Here is an 18,939-nt window from a genome sequence, read left to right as displayed (position 1 = left end):
GTGGCATTGTATGTCCGAGACCGCTTGAACTGTTGCATAAAAACGGGTATTAAGTCTGAAGTAACACATACAGAGTCTGTTTGGATAGAATTTTCAGAGGGGCATGAAAAATTAATTTTAGGTGTGATATACCGTCCCCCAAATTTAGATAGGGACCAGGGGAGAATACTATGGGAGGAAATTGTTAGGGCCACAAGGCACGATAATGTAGCAATTCTAGGGGACTTTAACTTTAGTCATATTGATTGGAATTTCTTGACTGGGAATTTAGAATCATACGACTTCTTAGAAGTAGTTCAGGATTGTTTTCTGAAGCAGTTTGTGACAGAACCTACAAGGGGTAATAACCTGCTTGACTTAGTTCTGGCAAACAATGAATCCCTTGTTAATAATTTAGAAGTTTCAGAGGAACTAGGTGCTAGCGACCACAAATCAATTACATTTAGAATTGAATGGAAGTATGATAGTAGGGATAACTCAGTAACAGCCCCAGATTTTCGCTTAGCAGATTACGATGGGCTTAGAGAACACTTATCATCTGTTGACTGGGGTAACGAAGAGAGCTATCAATATGACAGTTTTCTGAACACAATACATGCTGCTCAAAGAACGTTTATCCCTTATAAAGAAATTAGATCAAATAGAAATGACCCAAAATGGATGAATAATAGGCTGAAATATCTACTAGGGCATAAGAAAGGAATTTATAGGCATATCTAAAGAGGCGAGGGTCATCTTATGAATCAGTATATTGACATTAAGAGGGACATTAAAAAGGGGATAAGAAAAGCTAAAAGGGACTATGAAATTAAAGTTGCTAGGGATTCTAAAACTAACCCAAAAAGTTTTTTCCAGGTATATAGAACAAAGGTCAGAGATAAGATAGGTCCCCTTAAAAATAACTATGGGCATCTTACTGACAAAGAGAATGAAATGTGCTCGATTTTAAATAATTATTTTCTCTCGGTTTTTACACAGGAAGACACTTAATAATATTCCGGTAATCAATTTATATAGTGGGCCAGAAGAAGATAAATTATGTAACATCACAGTCACTAGTGAAATGGTTGTGAAGCAGATAGACTGACTGAAGCAAAATAAGTCACCGGGTCCTGATGAGGTTTTTTCAAGGGTTCTAAAGGAATGCAAAATGGAAGTCTGTGAACCATTAACTAATATTTTTAATTTATCTCTTCAAACAGGTGTAGTGTCTGATATGTGGAAGATGGCTAATGTAATTCCTATTTTTAAAACCGGGGACAAGTCGTTACCATCAAATTACCGCCCAATAAGCCTTACCTCAATTGTAGGCAAATTACTAGAGTCAATTATAGCTCAAATTATAAGAAGCCATCTCGATAAGCATAGCTTGATTAATGTTACTCAGCATGGATTCACAAGAGGCCGGTCTTGTCTAACTAATTTATTAACTTTCTTCAGTAAAGCTTTTGAGGCTGTTGACCACGATAAAGAATTTGATATTATTTACTTAGATTTTAGTAAGGCATTTGATAGAGTTCCGCACCAAAGACTGTTGAAGAAAGTAGCAGCTCATGGCATTGGGGGAAGGGTGCTCTCGTGGATCGAATCATGGCTCACAGACAGGAAGCAGAGAGTGTCCATAAATGGGGTTAAATCCGAGTGGGGATCAGTAACAAGTGGCGTTCCACAGGGATCAGTCTTGGGCCCGTTGTTGTTTATAATATATATCAATGATCTTGATGAGGGAATTACTAGTGATATGAGCAAATTCGCCGATGACACGAAGATAGGTAGGTTAATTGATTCAAACGTAGATGTTAGGGAACTTCAGGAGGATTTAGACAAACTCTACTCTTGGTCAGAAAAGTGGCAGATGCAGTTCAATGCAGATAAATGCAAGGTTCTGAAGCTCGGGAGTGTCCATAACCCTAGCACTTATAAGTTAAATAATGTAGAACTTAGCCATACAGATTGCGAAAAGGACTTGGGGGTTATGGTAAGCAGCAACCTTAAACCAAGACAGCAGTGCCTAAGCGTACGTAATAAAGCAAATAGATTACTGGGATTTATATCAAGAAGTGAAAGCAACAGAAGTCCAGAGGTCATACTGCAGCTTTATACATCATTAGTCAGGCCTCACCTAGATTATGCAGCTCAATTCTGGTCTCCATATTACAGAATGGACATAAATTCGTTAGAAAACATTCAGCGTAGGATGACTAAATTAATACATAGCATTAGAAATCTTCCTTATGAAGAAAGATTGAAGACTCTTAAGTTACATTCACTTGTTAGACGAAGAATGAGGGGAGACCTGATCGAAGTGTATAAGTGGAAGACAGGTATTAATAAAGGGGATATTAACAAGGTCTTGAGGATATCTCTCCAAGAGAGAACCCGCAGTAATGGATTTAAATTAGATAAGTTTAGATTTAGAAAGGACATAGGAAAGTATTGGTTTGGAAATAGGGTGGTTGATGAGTGGAACAGTCTACCTAGTTGGGTTATTGAGGCTAGGACTTTGGGTAGTTTCAAATTTAGGTTGGATAAGTACATGAGTGGGAGGGGTTGGATTTGAGTGGGACTTGCACATCGGAGCTTGTTTCTTGGGTGGCATTGAAAAATGGGTTGGTCAAATGTTTGTTAGTGGGATGAATTGTAAAGGACCTGCCTAGTATGGGCCAACAGGCCTGCTGCAGTGTTCCTCCTTTATGTTCTTATGTTATGTAACCAACATAGAAGAATTTAGCAAGATAAGTGAGGGATAACTTAGTATATCAACCTAATCTCAGAGAAAAAATTTCTTTGACAACAGAAGAAACAATTTAATAGCAAATTTCCTTTATACAATATGGACTAGCCAAGGCGGGGCCAAGAGCTATGACTCGACCCCTGCAACCACAAATAGGTGAGCACAAATAGGTGAGTAAATACACACACGACGCTAGTGAATAAAGCAAGTCTGAAAAGATGTGTAAAATGAGATATTCTCAGAAATTTTGGAAGGGTTTCCAGTTTAGGTGTTGATGCGAGGTAACACATCATTGTGGTAACATTTGGTTTCAAGAGCCGTCACACAGTCGTAAGACTTCGAATGACGGTCTCCACGCACCCCTGGGACGTAAGACTTCGTATGACTAGTCTCTGCGTGTGAAGGCTTACTCAGCCCTGTAACAACTTCAGACAATATTACCAAGGCTGGCTCCTCCTCAGGAAAATTAGTGAATAGAAAAAGTAATAATAAGACAAACATAAACACTTTATTATATAGAAAATATAAAACACTTAAATATGAAATATTAATCCTACATTAAAGGAAATGAAAAATGAAAAATATAAATGATAACTGAATTCAACGCTAATATATATAGGGGTGTCTGGTGTTTGTGACACTGAATGTTGTTGAAATCGTAGCAGTTGCTGATGATGGAGGGGGGGTCTCAGGAGTTGGTTACAACCCACCGGTTCGTTCTTCACAGTATAGCCTTGAGTATTCTATCCCGATGACAGGAAAGCAGGTTCTTTACCGCTGAAATGATGAGGGGTTACGTCCTGCAATTTCATACAGGTGCACAGGTAATTAAATCCAAAAAGGGGAAGTCTCAGGCCATTAGTCCATCTCCATCAGTTCTGCTCGTTGATTGGCAGGTGACCCTTTCTGTCATCCAAGCTGGAAAGATAGACAGGTTACCCACTGCTTAAGAAATCACTCTCCATGATAAGTACAATACCTAAAAGATGTGGTGATTATTACAACAGTCAACCTAGAGCCAGACTGAAAGGACTAAGTTTATTACTGGTCAAAAGTGAAGCTTTCAACCAATAAATCCACTAGAATACAAGGCAGGCATGTACTTACAGTAGTGCTGGGAGCTGTGAGTCTAGTGATTACTGTTTGGACCGGAGCCCCACACGTCACCTTTCGGGGGGAGGGAGGAAGAAGGAGGGAAAGGGATAGTGGGAGCTAGACTGACCCTACCTTAACAATAGCCGGCAATGAAACTATTGTTACTATATACTCCCTCTCTACTCCTATCTATTGAACTTTTCCCTCACACTCCCCCATACCAAGACTTATAGTCAAGGAGTATAAGAAGAATATGCGAGGAAAAAGTTATAACATGTGGAAGTCGCGTAAGGCAAGAAATCTTCTACTGACTGTCACGACTTAACCGGTCAGAGAAATAATTGGATGAACCATTGATATACACAATATGGAACTTAAAAGCCTGGAGTGCCAATGTCCACCTCAAGAGGAGACTGTTGGTTCCCTTAAAAGTTTTTAGGTATATCTAAGGTTTGTGGTCCGTTTCTAAAATGAATTCTTTTCCTAGCAAATAAAATTTAAGTTTGGAGATACCCCACACAAGGGCCAAACATTCCTTTTCTATGGTGGAGTATCTCGTTTCTGCGGGAAGGAGTTTCCGGCTTAGGAAGCATACAGGGAAGGGAGTACCATCATGGTATTGTAGTAGCACCGCACCTAAGCCAGTATTGGAGGCATCAGTTCTTAAACAAAATGTTTTATTAATATCTGGAATCTTAAGTATAGGGTCTTTCGAAAAGATACTTTTAATCTCATTAAACTTTTCCCGAGCTATGTCGGAAAGTTCAAGAGGTTCCTTCACAGACTTTTTAAGGAAGTCAGATAAGATACCTGTAAGATCAGTAAGGTTCGGGATAAACTGTGCATAAAAATTTACAGAACCAAGAAAGCTACGCATGAGCTTCTTGGTTTTGGGGAATTTAAATTCTAATAAAGCTTGAGAGGCTGCAGAGAGTTATTAGAAAGTATCAGTCCAAGATATCTAATCTTGTTATACCCAAGGAAGCATTTCTTCGGCTTGGCAGTGAGGCCATGTGAGCGTAACCTACGCAAAACTGATGTTAATGTTTGGATATGTTCGCCCCACGTGGATGTCGTTACGTAAATGTTATCAAAATAAACTGAAACGTTTGGCATATTACCCAAGATCTTTCTCATCAGTCTCACGTAGGTAGCACAGGCAGTTACCAAACCGAAGGGCATAGTTCAATATTGCATCAGTCCTTGGTGTGTAGGAAAAGCGGTGTACTGCTTAGAAGAAGGATCTAACATTACTTGATATGCCTGCGCAATATCAATCTCTGAAAACAAGGAAGCGTCATAAAATTTGTGTAGATCGCTATCTATTAAGGGCATAGGCTCAGCATCCCACCGAGTTATAGCATTAAGGCCTCTGAAGTCAATAGCAAGTCTATATGAATTATCCTCCTTCTTAACCATGACTACTGGTGAACAATATGAAGATACTGAAGGTTCAACGATCTTTAGTTTTAATAATTTGTCTACCTCTCTGTCAAATGCATCTCTAAGGTGAACTGGAACTGGGTATAATTTTCGTTTGATAGGATTGTCCGTCACTAAGTCAATCTTATGGACTACCCTGGAGGTAACACCTGGAATATCAGTAAAGACGTCTGAAAAGTTACTCACACATTGAAGTAGTTCATGTCTCTTATGGTCATCCAAAGATTCATTAATATTAATGTTGGTTGCGTCCGAGTGGTCAAAAGTCACCAAGTCATGTAGTTCTTCATCATAGTCTAAGTTAGAGGTGTCAATTACGCACACCTTACATTCTTCAGTTGTATCAAGTTCGTGTGGAAAAACTAAGTCAAAGCTATTAAGGCAGTTAACCGAATTTCTTCGGTAATATTTCTTAAGGATGTTGATATGATAAAGTTTAGGTTTCCCCTTGACTTCTATGAGGTAGTCAACTTTCCCACAAATTTTTAATACTTTATATGGACCTTTCCATGCTACTAATAATTTATTTGACTTGATCGGCAAAAGTACAAGAACTTCATCTCCTACTTTAAAACTTCTCCTCTGACTTTTGGAATCAAAATAGGTTTTGCACTGGTCCATTGACAAGCTTAGGTTTTTCGAAACTATGTCAGAGGCCTCCTCAAGTTTGGATCTAAGGTCAAGGAGAAACTGGTAAAAAAGACTGAACCTCAGCACTCATCTCCTCATTAGTCCATAAGTCATGAACGATGGACAATGGGCCTCTGGCCTGTCTACCATAGAGAAGTTCAAAAGGTGAAAACCCCAAAGAGTCACTGGGAACTTCCCTCATGGCAAACAAAGCACAGGGTAGGTAACGATGCCACTCCTTAGATTTAAGGGAGCAAAGCTTCCTTAAAATGGACTTGAGAATCGAATGCTGGCGCTCAATCCTCCCATTACAGCTGGGATGATAGGGTGTGGTGAAGAGAGGCTTCACTCCCAGAAGTTGGTATAGATGTTGCATTAAGTCAGATGTGAATTGTGTCCCACGGTCAGACAAAATTTCTCTAGGGTTGCCCACTCTGGAGAAGATGGACAAAAGGGCTTTAGCCACCTCTGTAGTAGTTATGGTCTTTAAGGGTAAGGCTTCAGGGAAACTTGAAGCATAATCAACTAATGTTAATATATATCTATGTCCCCCAGATGACAGTGGAGATAAAGGACCAACGATGTCAATAGCTACTCTTTCAAAAGGTACCGTAAAGACTGGCATTTTGACCATAGGTACTCGCCTGGTACCTCGGGAGGATGACAGTTGGCAAACTTTACACGATCTACAATAAGTAGTGACATCTGAGGACATTTTTGGCCAAAAATAGGTTTCCCTAATTTTATTTAAGGTTTTACGATGCGAGAAATGTCCGGCCACTGGCAGGTCATGAGCCATTTTAAGAACAGTCTCTCTGCATTGACTTGGAACAACTAAGATGGAATAGTCTATCTCATCTGAATTTAATTTGAATACTGACTTGTACAAGATACCTTTTATATATTCAAATTTATATGAAAAGTTTTTCCTTTGGATAACTTTGTTTAGCGGCATTATGGCAATTCTGAAGAGAAGGGCAATTACGTTGTAAATTGACGAAGGAGTCCTTCGATATATCTAAAGGCTTAAAGTCAGGGAAAATCAAAGGATGGATAGTAGGAGAAGCCTGGGCTTTGGTCTGAGCCCTAGTCAAGACATTTATGGTATCGGAGGTGATATCTTCACTTTCATCTAACAAGTGAACCGGTGATCCTACTACCTCGCTTTCGAGAGTAGCATCACTGGTTTTTAATCCCACATGAATCTCACGAGACATTGTCTCATCTGAACTTTCGAGGGGCTTCTCTGACTCTACATAAAGAGGATCTGAAACACTTATGTCGACCTTTGGTGATGAAAGGTCAACCTCAGAAGGAAGAATGGCACCTTTTACATTACCTATTAGTACGGAGCAAGAAGTGATGGGAGCTAGTACGGCTTCAGACCAACCTGTGAACCATTTAGACCTAATGTAACAACGGATGGTAGGAAAAGTGTCCGTACGGCCCAAGTAGTCTGAAAGTATAGCAGATGAATGAGTTTCTTTAAGGTTAGGGAACAGCTTATCAAAAATGACTATACATGTGCATCCAGTGTCTCGTAAAATGGTAGATACATTAAGTCCATTAACTGTTCCTGAACAGAAGGGTGCTTGGTCATTACAGTCTTTAAAACATCTTCCAACTTTTTGGACCTTCTTAGACGGACAATCTGGACGTTTATGTCCCTTAACACCACACAAATGACAAACAGGAATAAAAAAAGTAATTTTACTTTCCACTAGAGGCTTTGATTTCTTAAGGTCTGATGAACCCTTGCCCTTAGGGTTCGATCCCTTTAGGTCTTTATAGGAATTGTGAGCCTCAGCATACAGGTCAGCAGCCTCAGCAACTTCTTCAGCTTTAATCAGGTTACGTTCTCTAATGAATGTTCGTATCTGGTGAGGAAGAGCTGTCAGGAACTGGTCAGCAACCATGAAGTCTCTAAGTGATTCATAACTGTGATCAATTCCTGAACTCTCTATCCAAAAGTCGAACAAACGAAAGAGTGTTACCTGTAACTGCTGAAAATTCTGGCCTGGCTGTAAGGTGGCATACCTGAAATCTTTCCTGTAAGAATTAGTGGTTTTTTGGTATGCTTTAAGGATTGCCTTCTTCAGTAGGTTATAATTACATATAATATCCTGCGACAAAGTTGCATAGATATTCAAAGCTGTACTGGAAAATAACATTCCTAACCTGGTAGCCCAGGTGTCAGAAGGCCATTCACAGAGGGTAGCGGTATTTTCAAACCTGATAATGTATGAAGTTATGTCTTCCCCCTCTGTGAAGGGAGGTAAATTAGGTGTTGAAATATGTGCACTAGCTGCATGATGTTCAATTACTCCTTCCTCTAATTGTTGTTATGTAAGAGTTAACTTTCTATTCTCTAATTCAAGGCGAGATTTTTCGAGCTCGCGATCCTTTTCTCTCTCTATTAACTCAAGTTCTCTAGCTTTTTCCTCACGTTCTCTAGCTTTTTCCTCACGTTCTCTAGCTTTTTCCTCAACTTCTCTATCCTTTGCTCTTTCCTCAAGTTCTCTTAATTTAACTTGTTCTTCACGTACTCTAGCTCTCTCCTCATGATCAAGTCTATCACGATCCTTTTTGTCTTCTCTCTCTCTGTCTTGGATTTCTCTCTCAGTTCTCTCTCTCTCCTTTTCCTCTTCTTTCGATTCTCTCTCTCTCCTTTTCTTCTTCTCTTTCCCTTTCTAACCGTCTTTCTTCTCTCTCAATTCTCTCTCTTTCAAGTCTTTCCTGGATCTTAGCACTAATGAAAGATTCTAAATTTTTCCCTGTTATTCCTAACTTACTTCCAGCATTCATCCAAAACTGGTATTCATCCATACTTGCAAGAATAACTTAAACTCTCAGGAGAAATGAAATGGGTATTAAAAAAACGGAGGGTTCAATTCCTGCTCCGCTCAAACTGTAAATAAACCAGAGGGCTCGATCCCTACTTCAATTAAACAATATGTATTAATTAAAACAAAGGGTTCTATGCCGGCTCCGAGGAAACAGTAAGTAGAATGGGGTCACTTGACCATCCAATCTTCTCACCAACAAATCAAGAGTGTCCTATGACAGTTCCCTTGATATAAAGAGCTCAATGAAACAAATTGTCACTGGAAAATCTCGGGTCCCTAGAGTCTAATCCTCCAAAGTGTTTCAAGCTCACACAAAAATGGATGGCAGAATTAACTAGTATTCCTGCCTTGACTTGACTTACAATAAATTGAGACTAACAATCACCAAATCTTTTAAATACCTGTACTGTAGTCCTACCATAGAGAATGATTACTCATGGCTGGTGGTAACCGTCTGTGGTATGTGGCGTTGAAGCTCCAATGGTAGATTCGAGATGAAGTTGAATCTTGATTCAGTAGAGTTGATCCTGGCAAGGTCGCCACTTGTGAAGGCTTACTCAGCCCTGTAACAACTTCAGTCAGTATTACTAAGGCTGGCTCCTCCTCAGGAAAATTAGTGAATAGAAAAAGAAATAATAACAGACAAACATAAACACTTTATTATATAGAAAATATAAAACACTTAAATATGAAATATTAATCCTACATTAAAGAAAATGAAAAATGAAAAATATAAATGATAACTGAATTCAACGCTAATATATATAGGGGTGTCTGGTGTTGGTGACACTGTGTTGTTGAAATCGTAGCAGTTGCTGATGATGGGTGAGGGGTCTCAGGTGTTGGTTACAACCCACCGGTTCGTTCTTCACAGTATAGCCTTGAGTATTCTATCCCGATGACAGGAAAGCAGGTTCTTTACCGCTGCAATGATGAGGGGTTACGTCCTGCAATTTCATACAGGTGCACAGGTAATTAAATCCAAAAAGGGGAAGTCTCAGGACATTAGTCCATCTCCATCAGTTCTGCTCGTTGATTGGCAGGTGACCCTCTTTGTCATCCAAGCTGGAAAGATAGACAGGTTACCCACTGCTTAAGAAATCACTCTCCATGATAAGTACAATACCTAAAAGATGTGGTGATTATTACAACAGTCAACCTAGAGCAAGACTGAAAGGATTAAGTTTATTATTGGTCATAAGTGAAGCTTTCAACCAATAAATCCACTAGAATACAAGGCAGGCATGTACTTACAGTAGTGCTGGGAGCTGTGAGTCTAGTGATTACTGTTTGGACCGGAGCCCCACACGTCACCTTTCGGGGGGAGGGAGGAAGAAGGAGGGAAAGGGATAGTGGGAGCTAGACTGACCCTACCTTAACAATAGCCGGCAATGAAACTATTGTTACTATATACTCCCTCTCTACTCCTATCTATTGAACTTTTCCCTCACACTGCGCATCCTTGGGAATGAAGACTTTGAATGATGAGTCTCCTCGCACCCCTGGGTTGAGGTGCGAGGTTTTGATTTTCCAAGGATATTTTTTTTTTGTTGACTGTGGGTTTTGTCCAGTTTCCTCTCCAACAGGTTTTTACTGTCTTCGAACTTCTCTAATTGTTGTTTACCTAAAGGATGTTTTCGAAGGCCAGCGCCCCCACTGCCCTGCCCCAGACCAAGACCTAGCCAACCCAGGTCTTTCCTGCCCTTGGATCAATGGTCCCAATCTTTCCTGCCCTCAAGAGTCCTAGGCCAAGGTCTGTCCTGCAAGCAGTTGTCGAACCCCGAGTCGAAGAGTTTCCCCCCGAGTCGAAGAGTTTCCCCCCCGAGTCGAAGAGTTTCCCCCCCGAGACGAAGAGTTTCCCCCCGAGTCGAAGAGTTTCCCCCCGAGTCGAAGAGTTTCCCCCCCGAGAGTTTCCCCCCGAGTCGAAGAGTTTCGAGTCGAAGAGTTTCCCCCGAGTCGGAGCGTTTCCCCCCGAGTCGGAGCGTTTCCCCCCCGAGTCGGAGCGTTTCCCCCGAGTCGAGTCGAGAGCGTTTCCCCCCCGAGTCGGAGCGTTTCCCCCGAGTCGGAGCGTTTCCCCCGAGTCGGAGCGTTTCCCCCGAGTCGGAGCGTTTCCCCCGAGTCGGAGCGTTTCCCCCGAGTCGGAGCGTTTCCCCCGAGTCGGAGCGTTTCCCCCGAGTCGGAGCGTTTCCCCCCGAGTCGGAGCGTTTCCCCCCGAGTCTGAGCGTTTCCCCCCGAGTCTGAGCGGAGCGTTTCCCCCCGAGTCTGAGCGGTTTCCCCCCGAGTCTGAGCGGTTTCCCCCCGAGTCTGAGCGTTTTCCCCCCGAGTCTGAGCGTTTTCCCCCCGAGTCTGAGCGTTGTCCCCCCGAGTCTGAGCGTTTTCCCCCCGAGTCTGAGCGTTTTCCCCCCGAGTCTGAGCGGTTTCCCCCCGAGTCTGAGCGGTTTCGGAGCGTTTCCCCCCGAGTCTGAGCGTTTTCCCCCCGAGTCTGAGCGTTTTCCCCCCGAGTCTGAGCGTTTCCCCCGAGTCTGAGCGTTTTCGGAGCGTTTCCCCCGAGTCGGAGCGTTTCCCCCGAGTCCGTTTCCCCCGAGTCTGAGCGTTTTCCCCCCGAGTCTGAGCGTTTCCCCCCGAGTCCCCCCCCGAGTCTGGGCGGTTTCCCCCCGAGTCTGGGCGGTTTCCCCCCGAGTCTGGGCGGTTTCCCCCCGAGTCTGGGCGGTTTCCCCCCGAGTCTGGGCGGTTTCCCCCCGAGTCTGGGCGGTTTCCCCCCGAGTCTGGGCGGTTTCCCCCCGAGTCTGGGCGGTTTCCCCCCGAGTCTGGGCGGTTTCCCCCCGAGTCTGGGCGGTTTCCCCCCGAGTCTGGGCGGTTTCCCCCCGAGTCTGGGCGGTTTTCCCCCGAGTCTGGGCGGTTTCCCCCCGAGTCTGGGCGGTTTCCCCCCGAGTCTGGGCGGTTTTCCCCCGAGTCTGGGCGGTTTTCCCCCCTGGGCGAGTCTGGGCGGTTTCCCCCCCGGTTTCCCCCCGAGTCTGGGCGGTTTCCCCCCGAGTCTGGGCGGTTTCCCCCCGAGTCTGGGCGGTTTTCCCCCGAGTCTGGGCGGTTTCCCCCCCGAGTCTGGGCGGTTTCCCCCCCGAGTCTGGGCGGTTTCCCCCCCGAGTCTGGGCGGTTTCCCCCCCGAGTCTGGGCGGTTTCCCCCCGAGTCTGGGCGGTTTCCCCCCGAGTCTGGGCGGTTTCCCCCGAGTCTGGGCGGTTTCCCCCGAGTCTGGGCGGTTTCCCCCGAGTCTGGGCGGTTTCCCCCCGAGTCTGGGCGGTTTCCCCCCGAGTCTGGGCGGTTTCCCCCCGAGTCTGGGCGGTTTCCCCCCGAGTCTGGGCGGTCTCCCCCCGAGTCTGGGCGGTCTCCCCCCGAGTCTGGGCGGTCTCCCCCCGAGTCTGGGCGGTCTCCCCCTGAGTCTGGGCGGTTTCCCCCGAGTCGAAGAGTTTCCTCCGTGCCTGCCTTTCTGAGTTGATCTGGCTTCTCCAGCTTCTCAAAGTTGCTGCAGTTTATATTAGCCTTAGTTAAGCGGGTTCTTGCATTATTTTTAACAAACTGAAGATTGAGACACTTATGCAACATATGGGAATCTTTATTCAGGAAACGTTTCGCCACACAGTGGCTTCATTAGTCCGATGCAAAGTAGAAAGGCGTAAGGAGAGGAGGAGTTTGAGGTAATCAGTCCCTCAGCCTGGAATCGATGTGTTCGGTCCTTCAAACTGCTGATAGCTTTGTCAACTTACATTCAGAAGACGGTAAAGTTCATTTATGTTATTCTATTTGAACTTAAACTCTGCAAACGTGAAGTATTATAATAACTATTATGTTTATTATTACATAGAAATTCTAAACACGTGTGAGTCACAAGAATTAAGTTTTTAAATGTAGTTATCGAGGCTGGTAACATTATAACTTGACGCTCTGAACTTGAATTATAAGTTGTCTCTTAACAGTGAAAATTATTTAAGGATTTAAATGACAGTTTGTAATTGAATATTATTTGCATGGGATAGCGATAAATCCGTAGGGGTCATGCAGCGCCCGGAGAATGCGAGATAAGGTTGAATCCAAGAGGAGGGTAGCTTTACTTACTTGGATAAAGAGCTCTTCTCTTGTAGTCTGCTAATGGAGATCCGGCAGTAGCTGGGAGACTGAAATCAGAGGCCTGGCCGGAGTGGCAAGGCTAGGGAACAGGATCATCATTACACCTTGAAGAGAAAAGCCCATCAGGACTCCCTTTCAAGAAAGAACAATCATGGTGCCACACAGAAAATGCTCATCAGGACGCTCTCACAGGAAAAGACCATCAGGACACTATGACAAGACAGTATCATCAAGACGCCTTGGCAAGATAGGACCCCTCAGGAAGCCCAAAAATTATATAACCTTGAAAACGATAAAACTATACATATTACAACTCATTGGGATGTGGGGAAGGGGGGGTTGTATAAATCTTGGGTGGTGGAAAGGATGGGAAGGGGTCGTCCTAGCAAAGGCTGTAGGGAGAGGTAAAGGAGGTTTAGAGTGCTTGGACAGGCTTGTGTAAGTGAGGTGTGATTACAATCACTGATATCCCAGCCAGAGGCGCAGGAGTATTCAGACTTGGTGCTCAAAACTGTTGCATCAAACTACATCAATAACACGCACAATGTATCAATTCTCAAACACCATGCGCTCAGTGGAACTGAGTGTGTTTTCTCTGGTGGTCGTGAAGCCTCAGACAAATTTCAACCTCATCTTGTTTAGGGTACTAGCCTTCACGAGCACTTGGCTTAGCGCTTGTTTTTGATTATAATAATAATAATTCACGAGCACTCTATATTTAATGCAATCGTGAAACAAGTGATTTTGAATCATTAACGGAACTGCGGCAGGATCGAATCCTGGCTAGCTAGGATTCCTAAGTAGAGAAGGCATATCAAGAAGATTTTCATGGTAAGGGAGAACCAACATATTCTTGGTTGAATATGACTGTGTGTCCTTTATTGAACTGTATAATGCATTTTTAGCAATTTTGAAGGATTTATTTATTAAATATTTTGGGTATTATAGATCATTAGCTATTTAATGAATCTTCAAGATTTCTTCATCTATGAAGTCTGGGATGAGAATACCCGAAGCTCTCAAAAACATGGATGGAAATACAGAAAGTTCAACTTTTTTTTATCATAATAGGTCATTGTTATAATAAACTTAGAAGAGTTTGTAATGAACTCAAAAATAAATTAAAATGTAAATTAGACAGTCTAAATAGTGACCGGAATAAACAAGTTAACATCAACTTTGTAATTTACATTAGATAAAAATACAACCATTGCTACAAGTTTAGGTCTAAGTTTTGCAACCTCTAGAAAGGTCAATAATGTGGGTACTGCAAAAGCATTCTGTAACTTGGAAGAAATGTACTGATTTACCCATTGATGAAATTAATGTAAGGAATAGTTTATGGTTCTGTGATGAAAAAGTATTCCCAATTGTCCTCAAAGAATTTTTTTTAAGTCTTATGAAAATCTTATTAATAATTAAAATTTGCATGTTGATAAAGCAGACAAAATGCAGTAATAATTAAAAAAAAATTGATTACCAAGGTAAAATGAAAAATCTTTTATATGATATAGATATTTATTCCAAAATTTGAAAGAATACTTTAGATTCAATTAACAGTAACTTTAAAAAAAAAGATTACTAAAAAAGAAAGATGAACTAATTAAAAATTTCATGACCAGTCCATCTTTACCCTATATATATGGATTAATTAATTAATTAATTAATTAATTAATTTCATGACCAGTCCATCTTTACCCTATATATGTGGATTAATTAATTAATTAATTAATTAATTTCATGACCAGTCCATCTTTACCCTATATATATGGATTAATTAATTAATTAATTAATTAATTTCATGACCAGTCCATCTTTACCCTATATATATGGATTAATTAATAAATATACAAACCAAGTTAATTCAGGGAGACCTATTATTAAGCTCTGTAGGCTCAGTTTCCTATAAATTACAAACACAAATAAATTTTACTTCTTTGCAAGACTACATTGAGATTATGAAAATACAATAGTTATCCAGATGCTTAGGAGATATGTTGGGGCCAATTGTTGGTAAGTTTTCTTAGTTAATATTTAAAATAATATTGATGTTGTTGATAAATTAAGAACCATGACTGATATAAATGTTTACAATGTGGTTAGTTTTGATATTACTTTTCTTATTTGCAAATGTTTCAGTAGATGATTTATTAAGTTTTCTATCTGAAGAACTCTGTAATTACGATTTACCAATACCAGTACCTACAGTCATTGAGCTTATTAAACTTTGTATTGTTGATGCAAAGTTGGTGTTTAATGGCCAGTTTTACACTCAGAGGTTTGGTATGGCAAAGGGAAATCCTCTTTCACCTGTACTTAGCAATTTCTACATGGAATATTTTGAAAAAAAAAAAACTGCTTAACAAAATCCTTCCCAATGATGATTTATGTCTAATGCCTAAGAATATAGATATTAACCATTTTGTTGTTGAATTAAATAGTCTAGCTCATTCTATAAATTTTACTGTTTGAACAAAACTTAATGTGTTTTTTTATTAAGGGGAACAATGATTTTTAATTCAAAATATACAGAAAACCAACAGATAGTTGTTCATATGTGCACTATTACTCATATTTTTGAGAGATTTGCATTTCTTTTTCAATGGGATACCAAACGGGATACCAAATTTATAAAAAATTGGAGTTAAGCAAAACCAATGACATGTTCTGTATCAGCATCATAAACTTACCCTAAAATCGGTGTAAATATCATTGGTTACAAAATGAGAATTGACTAGATATATTAATAAAATTTGGGAAGAATATAAGCTATGTTTGACAAGTCTTCGTTTATCCCCGGCGCATCATAAAGGTACTGGTGTGACCTTGAGGTCACACCATCTGTATTATTTTTGTAATTCCTTGATATTGTGAGAAATGACGAAAGCGCTTGGAATTTCACTATTTTTCAGTGGTTGTTTTGCGTATTGTGAAATCTGTTCACCGTGATGTTATTGTGTGTGTGTAATATATATATATATATATATATATATATATATATATATATATATATATATATATAGTGCTTACATACATGTCTATACGTACATATGTGTATATTGCAGTATTTTCTGTTCGATGTGATAAAGCTCTACATAGACATTTTTGCTAATAAATGCTTGTTCTAACGTATCTTTTCCTCATTTTCTGGGAATATATATTACTCACTTGAGGCTGTTATAAGGGTGAATTGGAGAAGAATGAGGAAGGAAGAGGTGGAAAGAGGAAGAGAAATACTGGAGTCAGGAGCAATAGGAAAAGTCAAGATTTTATCATATTTACAAGCCTTGTGGAGTTGGAAACTATATTTGCACTGTGTAAGAGTATACATTACAGGAGTCGTTGTTTATAGTGGATTTTGTGTTTCTGTTTATATGTTCGTGGTTGTTGTCTTCTTATGTATCATAAAAATATCAATGTTGATGGTGTGAACGTGGAAAACATTAATGTTGATTCGATTTACTCATTTACTTTATATACGTTTTCCAACATTTTTTATACGCTGCTGCAAATGCTGTATACGTTATTACACTGGGATTTACATATTTACATTTACATTGGTAAATATCTTACAACATCTTGTAACATCTTGGGATCTTAATGAAGAGAATTCTTCAGAGCTAACCTAACTTACTTCCCTTCAAGGATTTTTTCACTGGTAACACCGCCTACTACTGCTTCGCCTCACCCGTCTGCAGTATACAAGTCCTTTCTCCTTGCATATGCTGCTCTTTTGTCAAGATTGATTAATTGAATATACCGACTCCAAAATGATGAACGGATTACTTCAAACTCCAACGCATCTCCCACCGTTCTTCTCTAAACTGGACTCGTGAAGCTAATGGCTAGCGCACTAGTGCGCTCAGCTCACACACTGAGGTCCGGGGTTCGAATCTCCTCCAGTACGGCTGGAAAACATTAGGGACGTGTTTCCATAAGACACCTGCTGTCCCTGTCCCTGTTCACCCATCAGTTCAAAATGCGTACCTGGGTGTTAGTCGACTGGTGTGGGTTGCATCCTGGGACAAAATTGACCAAATTTGCCCGAAATGCTCAGCATAACAAGCGGCTTTCTATATAGTAGTGTAACTGATATCAGCTATTATTAAAGATACGGAAATGTGGCTCAGATTTCATTCATCAACTTATCAACACGAACAGTCAACTTCATACTTACAGTACAATGTACGTTACACTTACATTATACATACGTTGAAGAATATTTTTTAAAAAGACACGAAATGCTGTTTATGGTATTCATATGAAAGACGTTTCGTCCCTGGTGAACGAAACGTGTTCTAAAATAAATGCCAATAACCGCACATCGGTATACATTACGAATGATGAACAACGTCCCATCATATTAGCATACTAATATCCCAGGCAGCATTTTTCTTCAGCTTAGCTGCCTTCGTATGATGAACCAAAGTGATGGAAAAATAAACACAAACGTAGTGTAATGCGCTCGTTTATTGAGAGCGTTACGCCCACACAGTGGGAGAAACACTGTCAATAAAGGATGGCATTATACCGCACATATGTCTCTGTCCTTTAACGTAAGTTGTACCACCGTACTAACTTTATCGCCATTATTTTCTACTCAGTACAACTCTTGCTAAATCCCTATAATCATAAAAAAAATCATATGTTAATCGTCTGCCATAAAGATTTTTTCATTTTTTTTTTTTTGCCCGTGATCACCAAGTTATATTATTTTTTTCAAATATTCCCAAGTTTTCTGCGATACATTGCTTAAGTGTGCCCATTTTTCTCGCAGGCTGTATTCGTTAAATTTCGAAGTGTCACCTGCGTACTTTGACTCCAGTAAATGTGCCTCTGCAACATTGCCAGAGGTTGTAATAACCCTTTAGAGATTGTTCTGTCTAGAGAGGCAGGTTTTGAGAGAGGGAGAGAGAGAGAGAGAGAGGGGCGTTTTAATGATCCTTGAACTTCTATCTTTTAGAGATTGTCCTGTCTAGAGAGGCAGGTCTAGAGAGAGAGAGAGAGACAGACAGACAGAGACAGACAAACGTGAAAGAGGCGTAAGAATTCCGACCGCTGGGACATAACGATAAATTTCTCACTTGCTTAAGCGCAGAGCTAAAAAAAATAATAGGAGGGTCGTTCGTCAAAGAGATTAATGCAGTGTCGTTCATCAAAAAGAATTGCACTGGTAATGGATGGTAATGTTCCCGCAGAGGTGCCGCCGACGAGCGGTGCCCGCTCCAGTCCTTGCAGGGGTACCGCAGACGAGCGGTGCCCGCTCCAGTCCTTGCAGGGGTACCGCAGACGAGCGGTGCCCGCTCCAGTCCTTGCAGGGGTACCGCAGACGAGCGGTGCCCGCTCGAACACGATAGTCATTACCCAACACAGCTCAGGAACACCACGTGTTTGTGAAAGCACCTCCATCGTGTCTTCGTGAAGCGCCTCCCTCAAAACTCACCCTTGGATCGCCTCAGTGCTGAGGCGATCCAGTGGCATTAACCTTAACTCCACGACCTTGGTTAACGAACTTTCTACAAATACGTCAGTTCATCGTCACGCAAGACCTCGTAAAAAGGTCTTCCAGCCCACCCATCACTAAAATCTCGATAAGGTTTCTCAGGAACGTAAAACACGTATAATGAAACTCTAGTATACACCAACGTTCCATCCTATAAAGGGCTTCTGCATACACATAATATAAGTCTTATTTTGGGCGTTGAAAATAGAAGAGTGAAGCATTGTCAACTAGACTTGCTATGAAAGTCACATTGAATTTACTGACCTATAACTCCTAAAATCTTTATAACACTATTGTACACAACCACGGAACGATTGGGGTTAGATCACCCATGGCAAGCGAGTCGTAAAACTCCCGGCCAGTGTGTGAGCCAGCTGGCTATAATATTGTAGCCAGCTGGTCCACTGGCTTAAGCACTGGTCTGGAGTTATAAAGGCTCACTCGCTATGGTTTCAAACCCATCACTCGTTCCGTGTTTTTATACTGGCCCATCCTGGGTTAAGTATACATTATGCACTATATACGAGGATGATGTAAACGGTTTAGAAAACAGAAAAGTTGAATGAGA

This window comes from Cherax quadricarinatus, chromosome 56 (genome assembly GCF_038502225.1).
Source record: "Cherax quadricarinatus isolate ZL_2023a chromosome 56, ASM3850222v1, whole genome shotgun sequence".
Taxonomy (NCBI): Eukaryota; Metazoa; Arthropoda; class Malacostraca; order Decapoda; family Parastacidae; genus Cherax; species Cherax quadricarinatus.
This window is presented reverse-complemented; position numbering follows the sequence as displayed.